At 39.3% G+C, this 14,876-nt stretch overlaps 1 protein-coding gene and 1 non-coding gene across 4 annotated transcripts in view; both read left to right on the top strand.

The window, feature by feature from the left end:
- The window catches only part of znf592 (zinc finger protein 592), a 173,823-nt gene that overhangs the window by 80,779 nt on the left and 78,168 nt on the right, over positions 1-14,876 (top strand). For 2 of the 3 annotated variants that reach the window (XM_073024978.1, XM_073024976.1), the window contains exon 2: positions 153-262. The exons of the other annotated variant lie outside the window; for it this stretch is intronic. The gene's annotated coding sequence lies outside the window, so the exon portion shown is untranslated. The remainder of the gene's footprint in view (positions 1-152; positions 263-14,876) is intronic. 3 annotated transcript variants of the gene reach the window in all.
- Positions 7,622-7,728, top strand: LOC140714525 (U6 spliceosomal RNA). The gene has a single exon (XR_012095894.1). It is a non-coding gene; the product is annotated as a U6 spliceosomal RNA (small nuclear RNA).

The raw sequence follows: 14,876 nt of genomic DNA, 5'->3' as shown, positions 1-14,876 counted from the left end.
GGTAGAAATTATCCATGTAAACTTGCTAAACAAATTTCCAGTCCTTTGAATTTGCCTTGGATATTATTTAAAGTAATCAAGAATAGGTATTCAACATTTAAGGTTGAGTTACTTTTGCTACATAATAACATAATACAATTCATTGTTTCTAGACTGCCCATGGGACAGAGTGATTGGTTGACAGTTGTATCACTGCAGCTGACATGCAGAAAAGTGACTGAGTTCGGGGTGTTGTAGAACATCTGTAACAAAGAAAACATTTGTAAGTTTATCTTGTATTCTATTTTCATGATTAAAGAAAGTTAATTAAAATGTCAAGTTTTACTTGTACCACTAGTTCAAGGGTTCAAACCATATTTCAGGGTGGGAGGGGGGCAGCATGGTAGTGTAACTGTACAGTGCCACTTGTAAAGGGTTAATGCAGTTGTTTTACTGTGCCAGTGATCTCTGATCAGGGTTTGATTCCTGCCACTGTCTGTAAGCAGTTTGTACGTTCGCTTCGTGACCACGTGAGCTTTCTCCAGGTGCTCCATTTTTCTCCCTCGTTCCAAAGAGGTCTGGTTAGGGTTAGTGAATTGTGGGTATGCTAATGATGGCGACACTTGCGGGCTGCCCCCAACATAATCCTTGCTGATTTGATTTAGTCCGTGTTTTGATGTACATGTGACAAATAAAACCAATCCAATCTAATTGAATGTTGATGATAACAATGGTTAGACATTGCGAAGAGTATGTTGGCCAACTCTCAGGGAAGAAAGAGCAGCATCTGCAGCAGTGGAGTAATGCTAATTAATTCAGTTATGTTTGTGTTAATGGCCTTCATTTCATGATGAGGTCAGTATTCACTCCAAGCTATTTACCATCTCTAAGATTTCCTGTTCAAAATTACAGAGGAAATATTAATGTTATTAGAGAAATTTTCAGCTGTTCATGTTGATTTACCTCCCTTTCGTGACCAAAGTCAGTAACCATCAGTGTATTGCTACTCAGTAGGCAAATACTCAACCTCAAAGTTGTTTGAAAGGAAAGGTGATGTAAGTGTAACACGCTGTAAGGTTTCACTGCTAAGGCTAATGTAATGGCTTCTATGTAATGTTCCGCTGATAAGGTAATGGTTTCTCTGTAGCAACAATGTTTGGGTTATGACTAGAAATAACGGGATTTTGGAATTCAGTGGCTATCCAATGGGAGAAATGTTGTTCTTTCTTGTGTATCTGGGAGCCGGGTTTTTTGTGGTCTTTTGTCGAGGAGAGATGAAGAGGGAGGATGCGCGTGGAGAGAGCTGTAGACCACTAGACGAAGTGGATTGGGATCTGAGCGTCCGAAGGTCGGCAACGTTCAGAGGAGACTGATGGTGGAAGAATGACTACTGAGTGAGCTCCAACGTAATTTTGACTTTGACTTGGGCCCTTTTTTTTGGTTTGGTTTATTTTCATTACTAACCCTATATTCAGATTAAGATTCATAAAGTCTATCATTTAATTGCATATGGAGTACTGTCTGATATTTTGCATTGTGGGTTTGTAACTGGGGGCATGTCACACAGCATCCACACAAACATGATTACCCAGTTTGGCTGGGCCAAAAGCTGATTCCCCTAGACAAACGTGAACTTGGTGAGCCTGAGGGTTACACAAGTAAATGTTACGTCAAATATATTGTTTTTAAAAAAAAGCTGGTGCAAAGCAAACAACAAGTAATGTATTCATAAGGTGTAAATTTGCTTTGTGATGGAATGAAGTGATTTTCTTTGCTGATTGCCAAGTGATCACTTGCTTCTATGTTTAAACTTCAAAGCCATTCCCATCCTATCTGCTATTTAATCAAGAGATGGTGTATAGTCAGAGCAGGTTTTTTTTAAGATGAACCAAAATAAGGGTTCTCGCCAATCACTGTAAAACAATTTCAACCCTTCCTTTTTTGCTGGAAACTGAAAAATGTTGAGCAATTCCCATACTTTGTTAACTGAAACTTGGAACACTGAAATTTAAGACTGATTTGTACAGAGCTGTACTTCAGTTTATAAATTGAGGTCCATTATCTGCTCACATGGCAATTTGGTACTCAGAGAATGCCATTCTATTCAAAATATAAGTTACAGTATCTTGAAAAAGTACTCAGCCCCCACTACTATTTTCATATTTTACTACCTCATAAATTTAAAATATGTTGAGGTAGGATTTTTGAACTTATCTACAAAACATTGTGCATTATGTCAAATCAAAAGAAAAATTTCAAAACCTATCAACAATTTTACTTAAAAAAAAAACAAAATTGTAAGGCCAAATAATTCATTCCCTTTGTAATTACCCAGCTAACTTTTCTCATGTACAATCCTGCACATTGCCTTGTATTACACCTTACCAAGTCACTTAATTTGATGTAAAAATTGAAGGATCACTCCCTCTCTTTGTATGGTAGATTTTCAACAAACCTAAACTAAAATGAAGACAAAGGAGCATTCAAGGTGAGTAAGGGAAATAGAGAAGCACAGATCTGAGGAATGGTAAAAGACCATCTCAAAGGCACTGAACATACCTCAGAGCTCAGTGCAGTCCATCATGGAAAAAGTAGAAGAAATATGAATCTACGGCCACACTGCTCAGGTCAGGCCGCCCCTGTAAACTTAGCTGCTGGGGAAGAATGGCACCTGTAAGAGAGGCTACTGTGACGCCAACAGTCACTCTGAGTGAGCTGCAAAAGGTAGTGTCTGCAACTGGAGGTGAAGTTCGGGGCTCTACAATCTCTAAGGCCTTACGCAAAAAGGGTATTTATGAAAGAGTAACAAGGAAGAAGCCCTGATTTTTTTTAAAAGCATATCCTTGCCCTTAAATGCCTTGCAAAGCGTCGGGACTAAATTAGAAAATTTTGGCCTCAACACTAATTGGTATGTGTGATGTAAACCTGATACTGTACATAAACTACGTAACACCCTCCCTACTGTAAAGTATGTAGATAGCCTCATGCTATGGGGATGCTTTTCAGCAGCAGTGACTGGAAATCTGATCAGGATTAATGGGTAGATGAATGCTGCTAAATACAAAGATCCTCTGTCAGAAAACTTAAACTAGGGAGAAGGTTTGTCTTTCAGCAGAACAGCAAGCCAAAACACACTGCCACAGCAACTGTGGAGTGACTTCAAATAAAGAAAATTGATGTTCTTGAGTAACCCAGTCGGAGTCTTCACCTTCTATCTGGCAAGACCTCAAGATTGTGGAGCCCCTTCTCAACTCACCTGGGACAACTTGAGCAATTTTGCAAGGAGGAATGGGCAAATCTTGCTCCATCATATTGTGCAAAGCTAATAGAGACTTATCCAAAAAGACAGACTACTGGCTGTAAAAGCTGCGAGAGGTGGTTCAACTAAGTATTGAGCAAAGGAGAGCGAATACTTTTGAACTGCTGACATTTCAGTTTTTTAATTTTTAATTTTTTATGTATTACAATTTTCCCTGTTTTGGGGGGCTCTTGTGAAAAAAGGAGCACGTGATTCACAAATAAAAATTCTCTGTTAAATTGATCAAAATCCCTGATTGTAAAACTCATTTATGTAATTAAAAGTTTGGGGGCTGAATACTTTTTCAAGGCACTATATATAGTTCCAATGAATAAAAGAAAATTATACTCGAGGATAAATAACTTTATTATTAAATAACAATATCATAATGGTAATTCTGAGTCCCTATATGTCTGGCTTGAGTTTTCCAGTGACAAGAATTTAAATTGGTGTTTGTGGTCAATCTCGTGCAATCCCATACCTTTAGATAGTCATAAAGTGACACAACACAGAAACAGTCATAAATAAGGAATAACAGAGATTCCAATATTGGCCCCTGAGGCATCCAACCAGTCTCAGTCTCCAGTTGGAAAACCAACCTTCAACCATTGCCCTCTGCTTCCCATCACCAAACCAATTCAGAATCCATTTCACTAGCTCCCCTTGAATTAGCTCATCAACTTAATTTTCCAGATCAGTCTACCAATGTGAGACCTTGTCGAAGGCCTTACTAAGGTCCATATATACAACATTCACTGTACTACCTTCATCAATTCCCTTAGTTATCTCTTTGGAACAACTCCAAAAGATTGATCAGACATGACCTCCCATGCACAAAGTTATGCTGACTATTCCTGATCTGGCTCGGATTATCTTGACCCTCAGAATTCCCTCCAGTAATTTTCCTACAACTAAAGTCAAGCTCACTGGCCTGTAGTTCCCTGGCCCGTCCTTGCTACCCTTCTTGAACAATTGAACAACATTAGTCACTCTCCAGTCTTCTGCAAATTCACCAGTGTCTAAACAAAGTAAGTATTTCTACAAAGGTCTCTGCAAATTCTTCCCTGGTGGCCTCCCATAAAGTTCAAGGGGTGCACTTGGTCAGGCCTTGGGAATTTGCCCACCATTAATGCGCTTCAAAGCTGCAGATATCTTCTTCCTTGTATGCTTCTTTCTCTTTCCTGACTAGAGTGCCTCGTTCCTGATTCTGGTATGTCTACCCTTCACCCTAACAGGCTTACTCTTGATAATGGCCCTTTTAAAGGCCTCTCACTTGTCAATTGCTCCTTTGCTCTTAAATAGAATTGCCCACTCAAACCCAGCTAGATACTGGCCACACATTTTAATTCCACATCCCATTCTGATATGTCTATCCATGGCCTCCTCTACTGTCAAGAAGAAGAAACACTCCGGTTGGAGGAACAACACCTTATATTCCATCTGGGTAGCCTCCCAACCTGATGGCATGAACATTGATTTTTCTAACTTCTGTTAATGCCCCTCCTCCCCTTCTTACCCCATCCCTAATTTATTTCTTTATTCCCCCTCCCTTTTTTTTCTCTCTCTGCCCCTCTCACAATCACTCTTTGCCTGTTCCCCATCTCCCTCTGGTGCTCCCCACCCCCTTTTTCTCCCTAGGCCTCCTGTCCCATGATCCGTTCCTTTCTCCAGCTCTATATCCCTTTTGCCAATCACCTTTCCAGCTCTTAGCTTCACCCCTCCCCCACCTGTCTTCTCCCATCATTTCAGATTCCCCCTCCCCCTCCTACTTTCAAATCACTTACTATCTTTTCTTTCAGTTAGTCTTGACGAAGGGTCTTGGCCGGAAACATTGACTGTGCTTCTTCCTATAGATGCTGCCTGGCCTGCTGCGTTCCACCAGCATTTTGTACGGGTTGTTTGAATTTCCAGCATCTGCAGATTTCCTTGCGTTCGCGTATCCAAATAAATGCTATTTTTATTTAGAGTATACTGTCAACAAAAGAATAGCAAGAATTGTCTGGAAAGAGAATTAGCCTTAATTGTATATGTTGTTACCCGTAACATTACTGTTTAAATGCAAGGTTCTTAAAGCTTCATATGCTTTTACCGAAGAAACCTAGGAGTGATTAAAATGTGGAACAAAGAACAAGTGTTCTTAAAATTGTGTCTAGAGGAACCGCAATGAGTTAGTGACTCAGTGTGTTTTTCTTTATAATTCTCATCTGTCCCTTTGGTATTTGCTAAAAGTTGTTAGTAGATACGCTGTCATTATTTTTAAGAATGAAGCAGCCTTTCCAGTTTGTGAAACCAGTTTATAGCAGGATTTATGCCAAATGATGAAGCATTCACTAGCTTAAAATCCAGTCTTTTTCTGCTGATAGAGGATCATTTATTGAGCAGAAACTTGTTCCTGTGCACATCAGTGGCAAGGTTGTCTCAGATCTGGAACTTCTAATGACGTGCACCAAGTAACCTGACATCAGAATATCGAGCCTAAGCATGCCTCATGCAGGCACCTGGCCCTGAACAGTATACATGCTGCAGCTAGCAATGAGTGCGCAGTGCAAGGAATTACCTGATAATATTGGAAATTTTAGATTCTCTGCCCTTCTATTTGTGCTTGGCATATATATTAGCAAACTGTGTAATATTAGATTAGATAGTCACAGGGAAGCAGCTATACAAGATATGAATAATTCTTCAAGAAATTATCCAGCTACATGATGGTTGATGGCTGGCATTATGTCGTATTGCTGTTTTCATCCTTAATCCTGTAGCACCAAACGGTGAATGCATTTGTCATAGCTTTTATGCACAAATCAGAATTGAACAATAAATACACAAGTATTGCAGAAGTTTAGCAATCATAAGAAAGGGGAATGGGAGGAAGGGAAAAGCAGAGAAGATATCTTGTTTTCACTGTTGAGGATGACTAATTTATTTTTACTTTGATCATATGGACCACTGCCTGTGCTGACCATGATGCTAGTTTAAATTAATCCTATCTGCCTACATATGGTTTATATATCTTCATTCCAGGCATGTTTTTGAGCCTATCTAAATGCCTCTTGAGTGATTCTATTATATTGGCTTACACCACTTCATGGGCAGTGCCTTCCAAGTACCCATCTCCCTGTCATTATCTGCTTCATTATCTGAAGAGTTGTAAATAAATGAAAACATTGCAGACATTGGGTTACTTCCTCACCCGATGTTATAATGAAGCAAATGGCATCTGTGAAGCAGCTGAAGATAGTAGTGCAAGTTAGTATGGTTGCTTACACAACTATTAGAAGCACTAATCTGATTGACTGAGCACAGTTCAAATAAATTTTATCTGTCACCTAAAGGAATAAGCTGGAATAGAAGACTTCTTTTGAATACATTGCTATCTCTTATAACCCACAAGATGTATTCCTAGGAGCAAGAATGCAAATGGATTCAGTATTTAAATGAATCACTGTAGTATCATGTACCAAGAAACATTACTGATAATACTTCTGTGCCAGAAATCTGATCCCAGCAACAATAAAAAGACATGCCTCAATGTCAGTGAGCCACAAAAGCTATATGTGAGGGCTAATGCTGAGCAGCTTGGGTTGAGTACTGCAGCTGCTTAGCACAGAGATGTGAAACTCAGGACAGTATCCTGGTTGGCATAGTGAACCCGGCCTTTCACTGGAAACTAGTAGTAGCTGCTCCACATGCTAACAAACTAGATTCCAGGGCCCCTCACTGGGATAAATATGATGAATGTTGTTATCTCCTTCTCTGTTGGGCTGCATAGCTCTCTCCATCTGGAAACCTACTTAATAGTGGTCACTTGCCATTGGTTATTAGAGTGTTTTTAATCTCTTCTTGGAAGACTTAACAGAATAGTTGCAGGAATGATGTCCCCCTGGCTAGAGTATGTAGTGGGATGGTTGCATATAATGCAGAATAGACTTTTTTGATCGGAATCCATGGCTAGTCCTTGTCCAAGCACACCATCACCTTTTACTTTCTCAGAAGGCAAAGGAAATTTGGCACATCCCCAGAGACCCTTGCTAATTTTTGTAGAAGTACCATAGAATGCATCCTATCTGGATATATTACAGCTTGGTATAGCAACTGCTCTGCCCAAGACCTCAAGAAATAGCAGAGAGTTGTGAACACAGCCCAGGCTATCACAAAAATAAGCCTCTTTTCATTGACTGTCTACTCTTCCCGCTGCCTTGGGAAAGTAGCTGATATGTCAAGGACTCCTTTCATCCTGGTAATTTTGTCATCCCTCCCCTTCCACTGAGCAGAAGATACAAAAGTCTGAAAACACATAACACCAGCCTCAAGGACAGCTTCTATCCCACTGTTTCTAAGGCTACTGTGCTGGCTTTGGCAGCACATATACTAAAATTGGAACGATACAGAGAAGATTAGCATGGCCCCTACATGAGGATGACATGCAAATTTGTGACTTAAATATCTTTTTAAATAAATAAATAAATAAATAAGACTACTATACAGTTCCTTAGTATAATAAGGTGGACTCTTGACTTCTCAATCTTCCTCATTATGACACTTGCAGTTTATTGTCTGTCTGCCTGCACTGTACTTTCTCTGCAGCTATAACTCTGTGTTCTTTTACTGTTTTTCTTTATGTGCTACCTCAGTGTAGTTGTATTTGGAATTATCTGGATGGCATGCAAAACAAAGCATTTCACTGTATCTGGGTTCACATGACAGTAGTGAACCAATTGCAGGGCTGGATGCTTGGTACAGTGAGACCTGTTTACTGTCGTGATTGTAGTAGTTTGATGTATCTGAGTGAATTGCTGTTACCGTGTCAAAGCAGTTGAAAATTAACTATTTCTAGAATTACACAAGTGAAATTGGGAAGAGATGATAGATTTCCTTTCATCAACCCATTTTGTTTTACAATAATTCAGTACTGTAAATTCATGGTTACCATTGCTGATTACCTCAGTCTGTTAAGTAAATTTAAATGGTGACATGTGAGCTCAGTTTCTGAATCATTAGTCTAATCAAATAGATGGCCAGCACAGTAATCTAACCACCATGCTACTGTTTCCTTGATGCTCTGGAAATATGCACCCTAATGAGCAGTGGGAACATAAACATCACTGGTGAGTGAATCACAGATGTGCTAGTCATCTTAGCAAGCAGACAGTACTTGTGAGTGGTAAATTGCCCAGATTGATGGGCTATGCCTATCCAGAGGATTAGGTCAACTTTTCATTGGCAGCTGAACTGCGTCTTCTGGAAAGCTGTTCAATCTTGACAGCCCTTCCATGTCCCCTCCTTCCCAGGAAACTCAAAACTGTTCATTTATTAGAAAACTGACTTGCATAAGCTTGTGACTTTATCAGCTGAGCAACTTCTCCTTGACAAGTATGATGAGCTACAGATTGATATTTTTAATGAGTGTTCATAAATTTTTGAAGATCCTGTTTATGATGTTGACATATTGGCCAGTGATTTCGTCAGTTGTAATTGTGGTTTTCCAACAGAAGCTATCTGTTCCTGTGCAAATTAATCATGTTAAGCACGTAACCTCTTCAATATGTTAGTTTAAGATTATAGAACATTGAACAGGCCCTTTGACCCATAATGTTGTGCTGAACTAAATTAGTAATCAAACGTCCAAATAAACCAATCCTTCTTGCCTACATAATGTCCATTCCCTGCGCATTCATGTGCAAATCTGAGAGCCTCTTGAACACTGCTCTCCTATTTGCCTCTACCACCATCCTAGACAGTGCATTCCAGGCACCACCTCTCTGTATGGGGGAAAATAACTTCCTCTGCTTATTTCTTTGAACTTGCCGCTCCTTATCTTAAATGCTAACATGTTGTTTGCTAGCACGTCCAGACTCCAGGTAGTATCTTTTAAGTGTTTGCATTCTAAACATTTTATTCTTCATTAGTCAATGACCAAAGTAGCTATATAGGATAATTAGAGTTATGCCTTCAGTTTATGCATGTTGGATCAGAGTAATGTCTTCAGCATATGCAGCCTCCCAAGACGTTCTGCAGCTTGACAACAAGGTACAAACAGTGTGTTAGATAGGCGAGCCGTATCCTGGTCAAATGTACTGTAATTATCACATTGACTTGGTTCTTGAATAAATGGCTTTAAGAATACAATTGTGCATTAGGGTAGCATGCTGTCATGGTTCTGAACTACAATTTGATAATAGATGCCACCTTGCACCATGATTAAACACGAGGAAATCTGCAGATGCTGGAAATTCAAACCACACACACAAAATGCTGGTGGAACACAGCAGGCCAGGCAGCATCTATAGGGAGAAGCGCTGTCAAAGCTTCGGGCCAAGACCCTTCATCAGGACGAAGGGTCTCGGCCCAAAATGTTGACAGTGAGTCCTGACGAAGGGTCTCGGCCCGAAATGTCGACAGTGCTTCTCCCTATAGATGCTGCCTGACCTGCTGTATTCCACCAGCATTTTGTGTGTGTTGTTTGCACCATGATTAGTTTTGCCATAAACTGATCATCTGCCAGTGCCTCAGAGACTTCAAATTGTTAGAGAATTGTGCAAGCCTGCCACAAACTCAACCTGGTTTGTACTGGCAAAGTCAAATGAGAGCAACCAGAATGACTTTCTTTCCTTTGTGTCTAAGGCAGGGGTTCCCAACCTTTTTTATGCCATGGAGCCTTACCAACATGTGGATGCCAGGTTGGGAACCCCTGGTATACATGCTTATCTTTAAACTAAGAATAGTTGTATTGGCCATTCACTAGAAAGTTGATAGAAATGTGTAATTAGAAGAGATGCCTTGTGTTTTCAGTTAAGTATCAGTTCTTAGCTATCAGATATTATGTTTATTTTTGAATGATACTTTCAATTTATTGTCCTGTACACTATGATATTAAACTTATCCATTGTAACACCAATAGATTTATGTATAGAAATGAGATTTAAGTTCACTGGTTAAGAAACAGTTAAATATTTGACAATCCATTGTTGTCTTCAAGACTTGCCTGGAGATCAGTTTTTCTTTCCCTTTGAGGAAGCCTTTGATCTCCAGATGAGCTAGGGTGCATCTGTATCCCTGCAAGTGTGATGGTAAGGATTCTTTCTTGAGAATTAGTAATGATTTAGAATATTTTCACAGTTCACTCTCAGAAGTTTGAAACATTGAATCTAACTGTTGAAGTATTGTGTAGTTTAGCCTGTTCAATGCCTTACTTCTCACCATGTAAATCGTATCCTGGTTTTGTCCTGTAAAAGTGCACACCTTACACTTGTCTGCATTAAATTCCACCTGCCATTTATTTTAGCCCATTTTCCAGCTATAAGATCCCCTATAAGGTTTGATAGCCTTCTTCGCTGTCTACTATGTTCCCAGTCTCGGTGTCATCCTCAAATTTACTGATCTAGTTTACTACATTATCATCCAGATCATTGATATAGATAACAGACAACAACAGACCCAACAATGATCCCTGCGGTACATACACCATTATTCACAAGCTACATCAGAGACGTAGCCATCTGCTACCACTTTCTGGTTTCTTCCACAAAGCCAACGTCAAATCCAATTTATACCTCATCCTGAATGTGAAGCGGCTGAACCTACTTGACCAATGTCCCACGTGGGACCTTGCCAAATGCCTTATTAAAGTCCAAGTAGACAATATCCACTGCTTTCCCATCATCAATTTTTCTAGTAACTTCCTAGAAAAACTATAAGATGGGTTAGACATGACCTACCAAGCACAAAGCCATGTTTACTACCCTTAATCAGAACCTACAGTGGCATGCAAAAGTTTAGGCACCCCGGTCAAAATTTCTTTTACTGTGAAGTTAAGTGAGTTGAAGATGAACTGATCTCCAAAAGTCATAAAGTTAAAGATGAAACATTCTTTTCAACATTTTAAGCAAGATTAGTGTATTATTTTTGTTTTGCCCAATTTTAGAGTGAAATAAAGGAAAGGAGCTCCATGCAAAAGTTTGGGCACCCCAAGAGATTTGAGCTCTCAAGTAACTTTTACCAAGGTCTCAGACCTTCATTAGCTTGTTAGGGCTATGGCTTGTTCACAGTCATTGTTAGGAAAGGCCAGGTGATGCAAATTTCAAAGCTTTATAAATACCCTGACTCCTCAAACCTTATTCCAACAATCAGCTGCATGGGCTTCTCTAAGCAGCTGCCTAGCACTCTGAAATTTAAAATAAATGATACCCACAAAGCAGGAGAAGGCTACAAGAAGATAGCAAAGTTTTTTCAGGTAGCCGTTTCCTCAGTTCGTAATATAATTAAGAAATGGCAGTTAACAGAAACAGTGGAGGTCAAGTTGAGGTCTGGAAGACCAAGAAAACTTTCTGAGAGAACTGCAAATTAAAACCCCCATTTGATTGCAAAAAACCTTCAGGAAGATTTAGCAGTCTCTGGAGTGGTGGTGCACTGTTCTACAGTGCAGCGACACCTGCATAAATATGACCTTCATGGAAGAGTCATCAGAAGAAAACCTTTCCTGCATCTGCACCACAAAATTCAGCGTCAGAAATTTGCAAAGGAACATCTGAACAAGCCTGATGCATTTTAGGAACAAGTCCTGTGGACTAATAAAGTTAAAATAGAACTTTTGGCCACAATGAGCAAAGGTATGTTTGGAGAAAAAAGGGTGCAGAATTTCATGAAAAGAACACCTCTCCAACTGTTAAGCAGAGGAGTGGATCGATCATGCTTTGGGCTTGTGTTGCAGCCAGTGACACGGGAAACATTTCACTGGTAGAGGGAAGAATGAATTCAATTAAATAGCAACAATTTCTGGAAGAAACATCACACCATCTGTAAAAAAAGCTGAAGATGAAAACAGGATGACTTCTACAACAGGATAATGATCCTAAACACGCCTCAAAATCCACAGTGGACTACCTCAAGAGGCGCAGGCTGAAGGTTTTGCTTTGGCCCTCACAGTCCCCCGACCTAAACATCATTGAGAATCTGTGGATAGACCTCGAGAGCAGTGCATGCAAGATGGCCCAAGAATCTCACAGAACTAGAAGCCATTTGCAACGAAGAATGGGTGAAAATCCCCCAAACAAAGAATTGAAAGACTCTTAACTGGCTACAGAAGGCATTTACAAGCTGTGATTCTTGCCAAAGGGGGTGTTACTAAGTACTGACCATGCAGGGTGCCCAAACTTTTGCTTCAGGCCCTTTTCCTTTTTTGTTATTTTGAAACTGTAAAAGATGGAAATAAAAAAAGTAATCTTGCTTAAAATATTAAAGAAAGGTGTCACTTTAACTTAATGCCTTTTGGAAATCAGGTCATCTTTTACTCGCTTAGCTATTCACAGTAACAGAAATTTTGACCAGGGGTGATCAAACTTTTGCATGCCACTGTATCTATCCAAATACTTATGTATCCAGTCCCTTATAATGTGTTCCAATTTAGTGCCTTTCTTAAGCAATAGAACAGCATTAGCCATCTTCCAATCCTCTGGCACCTCATCTGTTTTAAGGGTGTTTTAAATATCTCTGCAAGGGAGTACCTTGTCGAGCCCTGGGGATTTATCCACCCTAGTTTGCCTCAAGATTGCAAGCATCTCCTCCTCTGTAATCTGTATACAGTCCATGACTTCACTGCTGTTTTGCCTCACTTCTATAGACTGTGTCTGTCTCCCAAGTAAGTACAGATGCAAAAAAATCCATTTAAGATCTCCCTCCAATCTCTTTTGGTTCACTTCATAAATGACCATTCTGATCTTCAAGAAGGCTTATTTTGTACCTTGCTATCCTTTTGCTCTTAGTACATCTGCAGAAGCCCTTGGGATTCTCCTTCACCTTGTGTGCTAGAGCAAACTCAATGCCGCCTTTTAGCCTTCCTGATTTCCTTCTTAAGTAAGACACCATTTTACAAATACAAATAAAAGTCCTAGAAATCCTTAAGAATATATTTTGTTTGTTGAAAAAAAGAATCCTCATTTCTACTTTAATTAAAATCCTCATTATTTTTTGTGAGTTCATTGGCAGAGCAATTATTAACATCCAGCTGTCCTGCACATCGCTTCAGCAGCTCCTTACTTATGTAAACTTCACACTATGGTTATATTCAAAACCGATCTAATCTCAGCTGTCTTTGAGTGCACTAGCCAAACTTCTGTTAAAAAAATAATGGTGAGACTAAGACCGTAACTATTCATTATTTGCCTTTCATGTGTACTAATTTCGAGTACTGTATGTTTATCTTTTATTGTGTTTTGATTTATATCTTGCCAATTTGTTTTTGTTTATAACACATCAATTAAAAACATTAGAGTACATATAGTATTTACTTGAGAAAATTAATTGTATTCAGGACTGCAACAGGGTACTTCATTCGACCTCTCAGAAAAGAAGTGTGGAAGAATTAGTCAACCTGCTTATCTTCTGTGCAGCAGGGGTGTTTGGATGTTGGGTGAAGGCTGAGCCTGCCTTGATTGTGATTTTGATTTCTTCCATCCACAACTTGAGTATTGATCATGAGGGCACCTGCTGTTATTGGGAGAAGTTATGTGAGTGGTTGTTGGAGAAATGAGAGGGATAATTTGTATGAAGTTGTTTAATACTTACTAAATGTTTGCAAGATCAGAAAAAAACATGGTCATGCTCTTTTTAGCGCTGCTGTCATCAGGAAGAAGGTAGAGGAGCCTCAGGACCCACACCATCAGGTTCAGCAGCAGTTATTACCCCTCAACCATCACAATCTTAAACCAGAGGGGATAACTTCAATCAGCTTCACTGAAAGAAAAAAGGTTTCATGGAATTGTACACAATTTCAGTTTCATGAAATTTGTGTTTTGTCCAAGTTGGGAAAGAAAATAATACACTTTGAGATGGAAGAATTGGTGAGCTTGGCTATTTAAAATTCCCAGTGCAATAGGATATTGAATTTAAGTTCCCAACTCAAGTGAATTAGACACAGAAATATTAAGTCTGTAAAGGAACATAAATGGGTTATGAGCAGGTTAAAAAGTAGAAGAGTATAATGAGGAAAATTGTGAGGGTTGTCTATTTTGATGGGAAGAATACAAAATCCAACAATATTTAAATCATATTGATATATTAAATGTTGGAGTTCAGTGACAAACACGTACAAGATACAACAGGAAATTAAGAAGGCAAATAAAGTATAGATTTTTTTAAGAATGTAAAGTGCAGAGTAAGGAAGAGTTGCTTTAGTGAGTATTGCACCTGAGTATTGAAAACAAATTTAGTCTCGAGTAACTACTTGAGCAATGGTCATGGAGGCTGCTGAATGAGGAAATTGGCCTATAAAGAAAGATGGAGCAGAATGAGCCAGTGCTGTGGAATTTAGAACATGTAGAGAGCTAAAATTGAAATATGATAATCAAGGGGCTTGATCGGGTAATGCTGTGAGATTGTTTCCACTAGCAGGAGTCCAGAGCATAGTCTCCTGATAAGTGTTGACCACTTAAGACCAAGAGGAAAAGGTTTTTATCTCTGAGGGTTGTAAATCTTTGAATGCCAAAGAGGTATAAATGCTGAAATTGATTTCTGGATCATTATAGAATCGAGTGTTGTAAAGATCTGGCAAGAAGATGATATGATTTTATTTCATTAAGTTGCCTTGATGTGTCATGTGGCTGAA

Source organism: Hemitrygon akajei, chromosome 21 (assembly GCF_048418815.1).
Source record: "Hemitrygon akajei chromosome 21, sHemAka1.3, whole genome shotgun sequence".
NCBI classification, from domain to species: domain Eukaryota; kingdom Metazoa; phylum Chordata; class Chondrichthyes; order Myliobatiformes; family Dasyatidae; genus Hemitrygon; species Hemitrygon akajei.
This window is presented reverse-complemented; position numbering and strand designations above follow the sequence as displayed.